Source organism: Dendrobates tinctorius, unplaced genomic scaffold (genome assembly GCF_039654945.1).
Source record: "Dendrobates tinctorius isolate UK_male_01 unplaced genomic scaffold, ASM3965494v1 ptg000037l, whole genome shotgun sequence".
Classification (NCBI taxonomy): domain Eukaryota; kingdom Metazoa; phylum Chordata; class Amphibia; order Anura; family Dendrobatidae; genus Dendrobates; species Dendrobates tinctorius.
In genome coordinates, this window is record NW_027361705.1 from 6,524,100 (window position 1) to 6,537,122 (window position 13,023).

At 42.7% G+C, this 13,023-nt stretch overlaps 1 protein-coding gene across 1 annotated transcript in view; it reads left to right on the forward strand.

The window, feature by feature from the left end:
• Positions 1–13,023, forward strand: part of LGR4 (leucine rich repeat containing G protein-coupled receptor 4) — a 248,297-nt gene that overhangs the window by 98,122 nt on the left and 137,152 nt on the right. The window lies entirely within an intron of this gene.

Sequence of the window (13,023 nt, forward strand, 5' to 3'; positions counted from 1 at the left end):
TTTTTACAATTCTGACCACTGTCCCTTTATGAGGTAATAACTCTGAAACGCTTCCATGGATCCCAGTGATTCTGACATTGTTTTCTCGTGACATATTGTACTTCATGTTAGTGGTAAAATTTCATTCAAATAACTTGCGTTTATTTGTGAAAAATAACGGAAATTTGGCAAAAATTTTGAACATTTCGCAGTTTTCCAACTTTGAATTTTTATACCTTTAAATCACAGAGATACGGCGCACAAAAAACTGGATAAGTAACATTTCCCACATGTTTACTTTACATCAGCACAATTTTGGAACCAAATATTTTTTTTGTTAGGAAGTTAAAAGGGTTAAAAATTGACCAGCGATTTCTCATTTTTGCAACACCATTTTATTTTTACGGACCACATCACATTTGAAGCCACTTTGAGGGGCCTATATGATAGAAAATGCCCAAAAGTGACACCATTCTAAAAACTGCACCCCTTAAGGTGCTCAAAACCACATTCAAGAAGTTTATTAACCCTTTAGGTGCATCACAGGAATTTTTTGAATATTTAAAAAAAAAAAAATGAACATTTAACTTTTTTTCACTAAAAAAAAATACTTCAGGTTCAATTTTTTTATTTTACCAAGGAACCAAACAAAGCAAAGCCAATATCAGTCCAAAATGGCAATTATTTCCCATCCAAATTTGCAATGTAAAGCAGCAAATGAGATAAAATGTAACTTTTAATATGCCAATTAAAACAATACCAAAAATAATGTCACCCACAAGTGAATTTAAAAAAAGATGCAAGATAAATGGGTGATCCTCAGAGGATATTTGAAAGCACCCAAACGCATCACATAAGGGATATAGAATGTAACTGATAGAACAGACAACAACCTATATGATGGATACAGCATGAAAAAATAGCGCAATGCTATAGCCAATCGCACATGTATACACATGTATAATATTTAAGGCGAGACCACAGGTTCGTAGCCTTACATAAACGAGATTTCAAAGAAGGATCGAGATTTCAAAAAAAGGAACAATCTTACCGGTTCATGCAGACGGTCAGGGGTCACCAGGGATACTCTGTATATCAACAGGAAGGTAGCAATGGGAAGGCTAAATACCCTGTCAATTCCCTTACATGCTAACCATTAATTGATCCCCAGGCTCCTGCCCTTACAAGGGCAGTCCACAGCTAGCCCTATATTGCACATGCCCTGCACTTTCCCTATAAGGAGCGTCCCAACGCGTTTCATCCAAGTAACTCTTCAGGGGACTAACTTGTTTAAACTCTTAGCTATAGCACTATGGCACTTTAAACAAGTTAGTCCCCTGAAGAGTTACTTGGATGAAACGCGTTGGGACGCTCCTTATAGGGATAGTGCAGGGCATGTGCAATATAGGGCTAGCTGTGGACTGCCCTTGTAAGGGCAGGAGCCTGGGGATCAGTTAATGGTTAGCATGTAAGGGAATTGACAGGGTATTGCCTTCCCATTGCTACCTTCCTGTTGATATACAGAGTATCCCTGGTGACTCCTGACCGTCTGCATGAACCGGTGAGATTGTTCCTTTTTTTGAAATCTCGTTCCTTCTTTGAAATCTCGTTTATGTAAGGCTACGAACCTGTGGTCTGGCCTTAAATATTATACATGTGTATACATGTGCGATTGGCTATAGCATTGCGATATTTTTTTCATGCTGTATCCATCATATAGGTTGTTGTCTGTTCTATCAGTTACATTCTATATCTCTTATGTGATGCGTTTGGGTGCTTTCAAATATCCTCTGAGGATCACCCATTTATCTTGCATCTTTTTTAAATTCACTTGTGGGTGACATTATTTTTGGTATTGTTTTAATTGGTATATTAAAAGTTACATTTTATCTCATTTGCTGCTTTACATTATTTTACCAAGGGTAACAGGAGAAATTGGACTGCAAAAGTTGTTGTGCAATTTGTCCTGAGTACGCTGATACCTGATATGTGGGGGGGAACCACTGTTTCGGCGCATGGCTGAGCTCAGAAGGGAAGGAGCGCCGTTTGACTTTCAATGCAAAATTGGCTGGAATTCAGATTGGACGCCATGTCGCGTTTGGAGAGCCCCTAATGTACCTAAACAGTGGAAACCCCCCCAAGTGACACAATTTTGGAAACTAGACCCCCCCCCCCAAGGAACTTATCTAGACATGTGGTGAGAACTTTGAACCCAAAAGGGCTTCACAGAAGTTTATAACGTACAGCGGTACAATTAAAAAATCATATTTTTTCCACAAAAATGATCTTTTCACCCCAAAATTTTATTTTTCCAAGGGTAACAGGACCCTAAAAGTTATTGTGCAATTTGTCCTGAGTGCGCTGATACCCCACATGTGGGGGTTAACCACTATTTGGGCGCATGGCAGAGCTCTGAAGGGAAGCAGCGCCATTTGACGTTTTTGGCTGGAATTGAGATCGGACACATGTCGCGTTTGGAAAGCCCCTGATGAACCAAAACAGTAGAAACCCCCCACAAATAACACCATTTTGGAAACTAGACCCCCCCCCCAAGGAATTTATCTAGATGTGTGGTGAGCACTTTGAACCCCCTCAGTGCTTCACAGAAGTTTATAATGCCCAGGCATGAAAATAAAAAAATCATTTTTTTTCCACAAAAATGATATTTTTGCTCCCAATTTTTTATTTTCCTAAGGGTAACAGGAGAAATTGGACCCCAAAAGTTGTTTAGCAATTTGTCCTGAGTATGCTGATACCCTATATGTGGGGGTAAAACACTGTTTGGGCGCATGGCAGAGCTTGGAAGGGAAGGAGCACCATTTGACTTTTTCAACGCAGAATTGGCTGGAATTGAGATCTGACGCCATGTTGCATTTGGAGAGCCCCTGATGTGCCCAAACAGTGGAAACCCCCCAATTATAACTCCAGCCCTAACCCTAGCCCTAACCCTAATGGGAAAAGGGAAATAAATACATTTTTTTTTTTTTTATTATTTTATTTTTCCCTAACTAAGGGGGTGATCACGGGGGGTTTGATTTACTATTTATGGCGGTTTTTATGTTTGGCGGCTGTCGCACGCTAAAAGACGCTTTTTATTGTAAAAATAGTTTTTGCATCACCACATATTGAGAGCTATAATTTTTCCGTATTTTGACCCACCGAGTCATGTGAGGTCTTATTCTTTACGGGACGAGTTGATGTTTTTATTGATACCATTTTCGGGCACATGACCTTTTTTGATCGCTTTTTATTCCGATTTTTGGGACGCAGAATGAACAAAAACCAGCGTTTCATGAATTTCTTTTGGGGGGGTGCGTTTACACCGTTCCGCGTGCGGTAAAATTGATAAAGCAGTTTTATTCTTTGGGTAGGTAGTTACAGCGATACCTCATTTAGGTCGTTTTTTTATGTCTTGTCAGTTTTTTGCATTGGAAACAATTTTATATAAATTATTTTTGCATCGCTTTATTCTGCGAGCTATAACTTTTTTTTATTTTTTGCGGATGATGCTGTATTGCGGCTCCTTTTTTGCGGGACAAGATGACGTTTTCAGCGGTACCATGTATATTTATATGCGTCTTTTTGATCACGCGTTATTGCACTTTTTGTTCGGTGGTATGATAATAAATCATTATTTTTTGCTTTGTTTATTATTTTTTAAGGGGTTCGCTAAAGGGGTTAACTAATGGGATAGTTTTATAGGGTGCGTCGCTACGGACGCTGCGATAACAAATGTGTGTACTTTTTTATTGTGTTTTTTTTTTTTTTTTTTTTTCAAAAAATGAATTTATTGGGGAGTATTTTTTTTTTTTTTAAATATTTTTACACTTTTTTTTTTTTTCTTTATGACATAGTCCCAGGTGGGACATCACTGTCCTGTGACAGATCGCTGATCTGTCACATCACAGATCACTGTGACAGATCAGCAATCTGTCACAGGCAGTTCTCCAGACTTCCTCATGCCTGTGCTTTGCAGGCAGTGAGGAAGTCCGCTCCCTACAGGCCCCCGTCGCCATCTTGGATCCGGGGGCCTGTAGGGAAGGAGTCCCACGCAGCAGCGCTGCATATTGCACTGCCGTGGGGGGCTCAGGGAAGCACGGAGGGAGCCCCCTCCCTGCCGATGCTTTCCTTTAACCTCCGGTACACAAGGGGTTAACGTGTCGGGGGCGGTCCGTGACCGCCCCTGACTCATTGTGCCGGGTGTCAGCTGTGATAATCAGCTGACACCACGTGGGCGCCGCTGATCGCATTAGATGTACTATCCCGTCCTTGGGAATTAAGTCCAAGGGCACATGGACGGGATAGTACGTCTAATGGCAGAAAGGGGTTAATGCACGTAGGACGGAGTAATCCTGTTGCTGAATATACATTAATTGGAAGTATACTCAGGACTACACAACAGGAGAAGGACTTGAGTATTCTCCAGCAGTGCTCAGTCAAGCAGTAAAGATAGAAAATCTTGTGATCCCAACATCTTGTTACCCCTTTATAAATCACTTGTGAGGCCGCATCTAGAATATGAGATCCAGTTTTGGGCTCCACAGTTAAGGACATTCAGAAATTAGTCAGATCCAAGGTGGCCAACTAGATTATTACAAGGGATTGAAGGCCTCTCATATGATGGAAAAGTTGGGATCTTTAGCTAGTAAAAAAGGTGCCTCAGAGGAGATCTCATTTACATGTATAAACATATGTGTGGTCAGTGCAAAGGACTGGCACATGACTTATTCCTCCCAAAGACCATATTAAGGACCAGGGGGTACTCGTTACAGGGAAACAAAAAGGTGATTCCGGCAGCTAAATAGGAAAGGGTTCTTTTACAGTTAAGACCCCGTCACACACAGCAATCTCACTAGCGAGATCGCTGACTTTGTGACGGGGATCAGCGACCGGCCCCCCTGCCCGGGTATCGCTGATCATGCTTGACAGGCCTGGGCTATTTTTTTGATCGCTGGTCTCCCGCTGGGCAGCACACATCGCTGTGTGTGGCAGCGAGAGACCAGCAATCGGCGACGCTGGTTTCTAATGTAAACATCGGGTATCCAGGAGTCGCGGCTCTTGGATACCCGATGTTTACATTAGAAACCAGCTTGCTCGCTGGTCCTGATAGCTGGAGGAGCTGTCTAACGATGTCCCAGTGATCCCATCCATGTCGGATTGTTGGTGGGATTGCTGGTACATCGTTATGTGTAACGGAGCCTTTAGAGTAGTCAAACTGTGGAAAGCTCAACCACAAGAGGTAGTAATGGCCGACACTATAACTGCTTTCAAAAAAGGGCTGGGTGACTTCCTCAGTACACATAACATTGTGGGTTATAGATAATTTAGTGATGAAATATACGTGTGGTGGAGAAAGGTTGAACTTGACGGGGCTAGGTGTCTTTTCAATCTATGCATCATAAGTGTTTTTCTTCCATTAGTAATGAATCCTTTTTTTACTTGCTTCAGTAAGCAAAAAACGGCCCCTGTAGTGGTCTATACCCTGAACACATTCAAATTTTATATTCTCTGTGGGCATGTGGTAGTTCTTATTGGTGTAAATCTCCTCCAGACTGAAGTCCACCTTCTGAAACCGGATTCGTTTTGGGGGACCCAGCGGCGTCAGCTTCTCCTGCAGTCGCAGGGCCTCTCTGACCTTTCCCTGTGCACTGCAGTACTTTGCTCTACCCTCAACAAGGCAGAGATGTACGCCTTTGCAGAAGTGCGATGCTGGGGAGCGATAAAGCAAGCAGGAGGGTGGCGTCGCTAGAAGATGGGAGGCGCCGGACCCGGACCTGCGGCACCCATCGGACCGCCCCCGGTTGATCGTTATTTTTCTTCTCTTTCAGGTCTTATCGGGGGCTTATCTACAGCATTATAGAATGCTGTAGATAAGCCCTGAAAGACAGTTCCTGCATCTTATAGCAGCCAAAACAGGTGACAGGCTCCCTTTTGAAGTAGGCCTCTCTCTGAAATAATGCTGCCAGTGTCTGATACGGGCTGCCCATGGTGCGGACAGTATGTATCCACTGGGGAAAAGTAATACATGAAACCGAAATCTTACTTAATAATATTTTATTTTTTTTATTACTTGCCTTTTTAAAGGTTATCCCATATAGACAATTTGGTTCAAAGCCATGTGGTTATCAGGAGACGTTGGTGTGTCACTGATTTAGTGATCGCTGTATGGAAGGGTGGAACAGATTATTCCCTTATTAGACTTGTCATGAGTGGGAAGCTTGATCAACCAATAATTCATTTCCAGCCGATCCAATAAGTGTTTGTCCTGTGAGACTTGGGCAGGGTCAGTGGACGTTAGTTTTCAGGTTCTGGAGTCCAGGCTTGTTTTGGGACCATCTCCATCTCATGCCATCCTTTTTAAAACCTAATTCCAAAGAGATTCTGCTTCCAGGATGCAGGAAACCATCAAAATACAATAGCGTCCGAAACGCAATAAAGACCCCATTCTTTACAATCTTGTAAAACCTATTTTTAGTCAAAAATAATAGTGCCAAATTTATTGCATATTTTCCGTTTTCAGAGTTTGTGTTCCGTGTGCTACTTCAGGCTAGTTCCTCTCAGAGCTTGACATTTTCCAAACAGTCATGTCTAATTTAAAAGTGGCAACGTCTTAGCTGGCTCGCCTACGTGCTGTGCGCTCTTTTTGTAAGTTATCTGTTCCCAAACGTGTGTGTGTGTGTGTGTGTGTGTGTGTGTGTTTTTTGGTTTTTTTTCTTTTTCTTCTCTCTCTCTCTTCCTTTTTGTGACTTGCATTTTTCATGTCATGTTCTTCTCTTTATAATTTTGTCAATACTCTGAAATTATTTAGTACGGGCATGCCCGTAAATCTGGCCATGCACAGGAATATGAAATTTACTGTTGGCTCAATAGTTGGTATTGATTTCTTTGTGGAAGAAGCATATTTTGTGAGAGCCTTATGTATGTTTTGGTAAAGTTAGAAAGTTTTGTAAAAAATACCCTGAACATACACTGCTCAAAAAAATAAAGGGAACACTTAAACAACAGAATATAACACCAAGTAAATCAAACTTCTGTGAAATCAAACTGTCCACTTAGGAAGCAACACTGATTGACAATTTCACATGCTGTTGTGCAAATGGAATAGACAACAGATAGAAATTATTGGCAATTATCAAGACACTCAAAGGAGTGGTTCTGCAGGTGGGGACCGTAGACCACATCTTAGTACCAATGCTTTCTGGCTGATGTTTTGGTCACTTTTGAATGTTGGTTGTGCTTTCAAACTCGTAGTACAGTAGCATGAGATGGACTCTACAACCCACACAAGAGGCTCAGGTAGTGCAGCTCATCCAGGATAGCACATCAATGCGAGCTGTGGCAAGAAGGTTTACTGTGTCTGTCAGCGTAGTGTCCAGAGGCTGGAGGCGCGCCCAGAAGACAGGCCAGTACACCAGGAAACGTGGAGGGGGCCGTAGGAGGGCAACAACCCAGCGGCAGGACCGCTACCTCCGCCTTTGTGCAAGGAGTAACTGGAGGAGCACTGCCAGAGCCCTGCAAAATGACCTCCAGCAGGCCACAAATGTGCATGTGTCTGCACAAACGGTTAGAAACCGACTCCATGAGGATGGTCTGAGGGCGTGACGTCCACAGATGGGGGTTGTGCTCACAGCCCAACACCATGCAGGACGCTTGGCATTTGTTACAGAACGCCAGGATTGTCAAATTCGCCACTGGCGCCCTGTGCTTTTCACAGCTGAAAGCAGGTTCACACTGAGCACATGTGACAGACGTGACACAGGTACCGAGATGAGATCCTCAGACCTCTTGTGAGACCATATGCTGGTGCGGTTGGCCCTGGGTTCCTCCTAATGCAGGACAATGCCAGACCTCATGTGGCTGGGTGTGGCAGCAGTTCTTGCAAGATGAAGGCATTGAAGCTATGGACTGGCCCACCCGTTCCCCAGACCTGAATCAGATTGAGCACATCAGGGACATCACGTCTCGCTCCATCCACCACCATCACTTTGCACCACAGACTGTCCAGGAGTTGGCGGATGCTTTAGTCCAGGTCTGGGAGGAGATCCCTCAGGAGACCATCTGCTGCCTCATCAGGAGCATGCCCAGGTGTTCTACAGTAGGGAGGTCATACAGGCACGTGGAGGCCACACACAATACTGAGTATCTTTTCCTTGTCATGAGGCATTTCCACTGAAGTTGGATCAACCTGTAGTTTGATTTTCCACTTTGATTTTGAGTATCATTCTAAATCCAGACCTCCATGGGATATTCACTTTGATTTACATTGATAATTGTTATGTTTTATTCTGAACACGTTCCACTATGCAATAAATAAAAATTTGCAGCTGGAATATTTCATTCAGAGATATCTAGGATGTGGTGTTTTAGTGTTACATTTATTTTTTTGAGCAGTGTACAACTCGTATATACAGCCCTAATAATTTCCTTTTGAGTCTTGCTTTGTTCATAGATGGATGGACAAGGGAAGAGTCTTCCTACAAAACCAATCCATACATGACTGGTTGGAAGGGTGGTCATGGAGCTCTTCTAAAAAGTGATCATGGGAAAACAAATGTAATGTTGTAGTACTCATGCCGAGATTTACTAGAGCCTACCTATTCTCCTCACACATGGCTACCAGTCAATGATTAGGTTGAAGTAGACTTATCTTTGATTTGCTACTCTTAATGATATTGCCATGGAGGAACGATGTCTCATAGTTATGGTTATTTTATGGTTACTTTTCTTGTGTAGTCAAGCAGTGTCCCCACGGTGCAGTGACGACTGCACCACCATACTAAGCTGCGGGTTGCCAGGAGTTTGCTTTTCTTGGCTCTGTGTTCTCGCACAGATTCTGCTTTTGCAGAGCCCGCTGCTCTGCACCTTGCAAACTCCACACTGACACACCCAACCCTCTGCTGTAGGGGTCTTCACAAAGAACTTGTGGCTGTAGGCCACATGGAAAACCCGGGCTGGGGGAAGAAACACATCGCTCCTTTCTTGTAATCTGTTTCAAAAATAAAATCATATGGCAGGTTTTTATAATCTGCATTGGACAAATAGCTTGTCCAAGACCAATACTCACTTTTAGGGCTCATACTCACTTGCAAGAGACTCTCACGATTCTTGTGCGAGTCTCTCGCATGAAAACCCGGCACTGCCACCGGAGCATGCGGCTGCATATAAATACATGTAGCCGCACACTCCGGCGGCAGTGCCAGATTTTCCCTCATTCTGCATTGCAACCACAGCTATATATGTGACTGCAATGCACTCCCGCGGCCTCAATATGCTTGAACCTTGCTCATCCTGGGGGACACACAGCAACCTTGACATATGACCCCGGTCACTGCTTCACGCTTGGTATAGACCTATGAATATGACTATAACTTTTGGATCATACCAGCACTGATGAAATGAGACACTCGTTAGAGGAAGACCAGGAACCTTCAGTCTGTTTTTTAGATTGAGTACAAACTTCATGTCTGATTGGCTCCAGGACAGGTGCTCATGAAAATGATCAAAGAGCTTTCTGAAACTAGGACCGTGGCCATCACAAATAGTAATTTTAAACTCCATTGATCATTTATATTTCTAGGGTGATGTATGGTTTAGTGTCCCTAGCAGATTTTGTTTGTTTTTAATTTTCAGCATGAATCGTACACTTCATCTTTTATTTGTCTGGTAGACAGTTAAGATGAGAGAAATTGAAATCCAGGAGATATGAATTTTTTAAAATCAAACCGGCCATGTAGGTTTGCACATGGCAAATGCAGGGTCAAACATTGTTGATGTCCTTTAAAAATTAGCTAAAAATGAAATTATTGAAATTGTCCAGTCTCCTATGTGTCTTAACTTAGGCAATCAATTTGGAGTTGATCACGGCCAACTGTTTAATGCTACCAGTACTATATGACGTAATGTCAACCCATTATAGCATGTCACCAAACCCATTATGATTTTTCTTTCTTCTGAATGGTGTGTAGTGTGGTTGTGCATGCTTTAGCTGAGAACGTGAAAGGGATATGGCTTAACTTAAAGAGATGTACATACCCCTTCTATGAGCTCCTGACTACCCTCGCCCGAGTTATCAAGTCAGCTTAAAGTGTAACATTTAGGCTATGTGCACACGTATGCAGAAAATTTCTAACTGAAAACTGGACTTCTTCCCGAAAAAGCGCAAAAAAAGTGCTTACGTGTGCACATACCCTTACTTTGTGCTTCTGTGCACTTTTGGCTTCTGTCTGAACATTTATTTTTATTTTTTGTCTTCTGTCATCTACATCGGTGCAGCTGCATGTGTGGTTTTACATAATTAACTAAATCTAGCAGAGCTCACTCCTGCTGCTGACAGATCAGTGACGTGAAGCTAAATGCTGCTCTATAGGTGCATGCAACAGAAGATTATCTAATGCAATGTGCATCAATGGAGCAGAATTTCCTATTGCGGTTTCCTCAGCAGCAGGCGCCAAACATGACTCCACTGTGTACTACCCATCCTGAAGTATATTCTCATTCATTTCAGTCTACTCTCTACATACAACCTCATCCATCAGTATATCACCCCTCAAGTTGCCAGCTCTCAGGCACACTGCTGCTTTACGGCATGAGTACCGTCCTGTAATGGAGGCTCTGCCTTTTTAGGTGACAGAATCTTATAGTAGAAGCTTGATTCCAATGGCAACTGGAGGGTAAACAGCCTGAAGGCGCACCCTTTAGGGGTGATATATGCGAAACAAGGCAGATTTAAAAATTTGCCATATTGGCTCAATTGAATAAAAATGTGTATATTACTCTACTCTAAAGGTCCCGTTACATTTAGCGATGCACCAGCGATCCCGACAACGATACAACCTGGTGAGAATCGCTGGTGCATCGCTAAATGGTCGCTAGTGAGCTGCCACACAGGCAGATCTCACCAGCAATGCAGCGGCGGTCATTACTTACAGTTGTAGCCAAAAGTATTGACACCACTGCAATTCTGTCAGATAATACTCAGTTTCTTCCTGAAAATGATTGCAAACACAAATTCTTTGGTATTATCTTCATTTAATTTGTCTTAAATGAAAAACACAAAAAGAATTGTCCTAAAGCCAAATTGGATATAATTCCACATCAAACATAAAAAAGATGGTGGACAAAAGTATTGGCACTGTTTGAAAAATCATGTGATGCTTCTCTAATTTGTGTAATTAACAGCACCTGTAACTTACCTGTGGCACCTAACAGGTGTTGGCAATAACTAAATCACACTTGCAGCCAGTTGACATGGATTAAAGTTGACTCAACCTCTGTCCTGTGTCCTTGTGTGTACCACATTGAGCATGGAGAAAAGAAAGAAGACCAAAGAACTGTCTGAGGACTTGAGAAACCAAAATGTGAGGAAGCATGAGCAATCTCAAGGCTACAAGTCCATCTCCAAAGACCTGAATGTTCCTGTGTCTACCGTGCGCAGTGTCATCAAGAAGTTTAAAGCCCATGGCACTGTGGCTAACCTCCCTAGATGTGGACGGAAAAGAAAAATTGACAAGAGATTTCAACGCAAGATTGTGCGGATGTTGGATAAAGAACCTTGACTAACATCCAAACAAGTTCAAGCTGCCCTGCAGTCCGAGGGTACAACAGTGTTAACCCGTACTATCCGTCAGCGTCTGAAAGAAAAGGGACTGTATGGTAGGAGACCCAGGAAGACCCCACTTCTTACCCCGAGACATAAAAAAGCCAGGCTGGAGTTTGCCAAAACGTACCTGAAAAAGCCTAAAACGTTTTGGAAGAATGTTCTCTGGTCAGATGAGACAAAAGTAGAACTTTTTGGGCAAAGGCATCAACATAGAGTTTAGAGGAGAAAAAAAGAGGCATTCAAAGAAAAGAACACGGTCCCTACAGTCAAATATGGCGGAGGTTCCCTGATGTTTTGGGGTTGGTTTGCTGCCTCTGGCACTGGACTGCTTGACCGTGTGCATGGCATTATGAATTCTGAAGACTACCAACAAATTTTGCAGCATAATGTAGGGCCCAGTGTGAGAAAGCTGGGTCTCCCTCAGAGGTCATGGGTCTTCCAGCAGGACAATGACCCAAAACACACTTCAAAAAGCACTAGAAAATGGTTTGAGAGAAAGCACTGGAGACTTCTAAGGTGGCCAGCAATGAGTCCAGACCTGAATCCCATAGAACACCTGTGGAGAGATCTAAAAATGCCAGTTTGGAGAAGGCACCCTTCAAATATCAGGGACCTGGAGCAGTTTGCCAAAGAAGAATGGTCTAAAATTCCAGCAGAGCATTATAAGAAACTCATTGATGGTTACCGGAAGCAGTTGGTCGCAGTTATTTTGGCTAAAGGTTGTGCAATCAAGTATTAGGCTGAGGGTGCCAATACTTTTTGTTTGGCCCATTTTTGGAGTTTTGTGTGAAATGATCAATTTTTTGCTTCATTCTCTTTTGTGTTTTTTCATTTAAGACAAATTAAATTAAGATAATACCAAAGAATTTGTGTTTGCAATCATTTTCAGGAAGAAACTGAGTATTATCTGACAGAATTGCAGGGGTGTCAATACTTTTGGCCACAACTGTACCTGTCAGACGGCAGCTCTGCTGACGTCTTCCGCCCGCATCCATGCGTCGCTCGCCGGCGATGAGAAAATGGACCATCTCGTTCTCGCGCGATCAGCGATATCCAGCGGGGGGGGGGCCGGTCGGAGGTAATTGTCACATGTAGCAAAATCGCTAGCGATATCGCTGTTGCGTCACAATATCGGTGACGCTTTAGCGATCTCGCTACGTGTGAAGGGGGCTTAAGAACACGTTATTTTGGGAATAACACTTTAAATGTTTTGCTGGAAATGATCATGAAAGTTCTGACTTGGCACCATTCTGCTGCTTATTTGGAAACAAAAAATACCAAAACATTTAGGTTTTCGCGGCACTAAATTCAACACTGCAGCCCTATATTTACTAGCACTATAAATCATAACTGGATACTAATTTAAGATCCAGAACACATGTTTATCCACAGCTGACCCTGTTCTTATGTTATGTTTTTTTTTTTGTTTTTTTTTTTCCACGGTC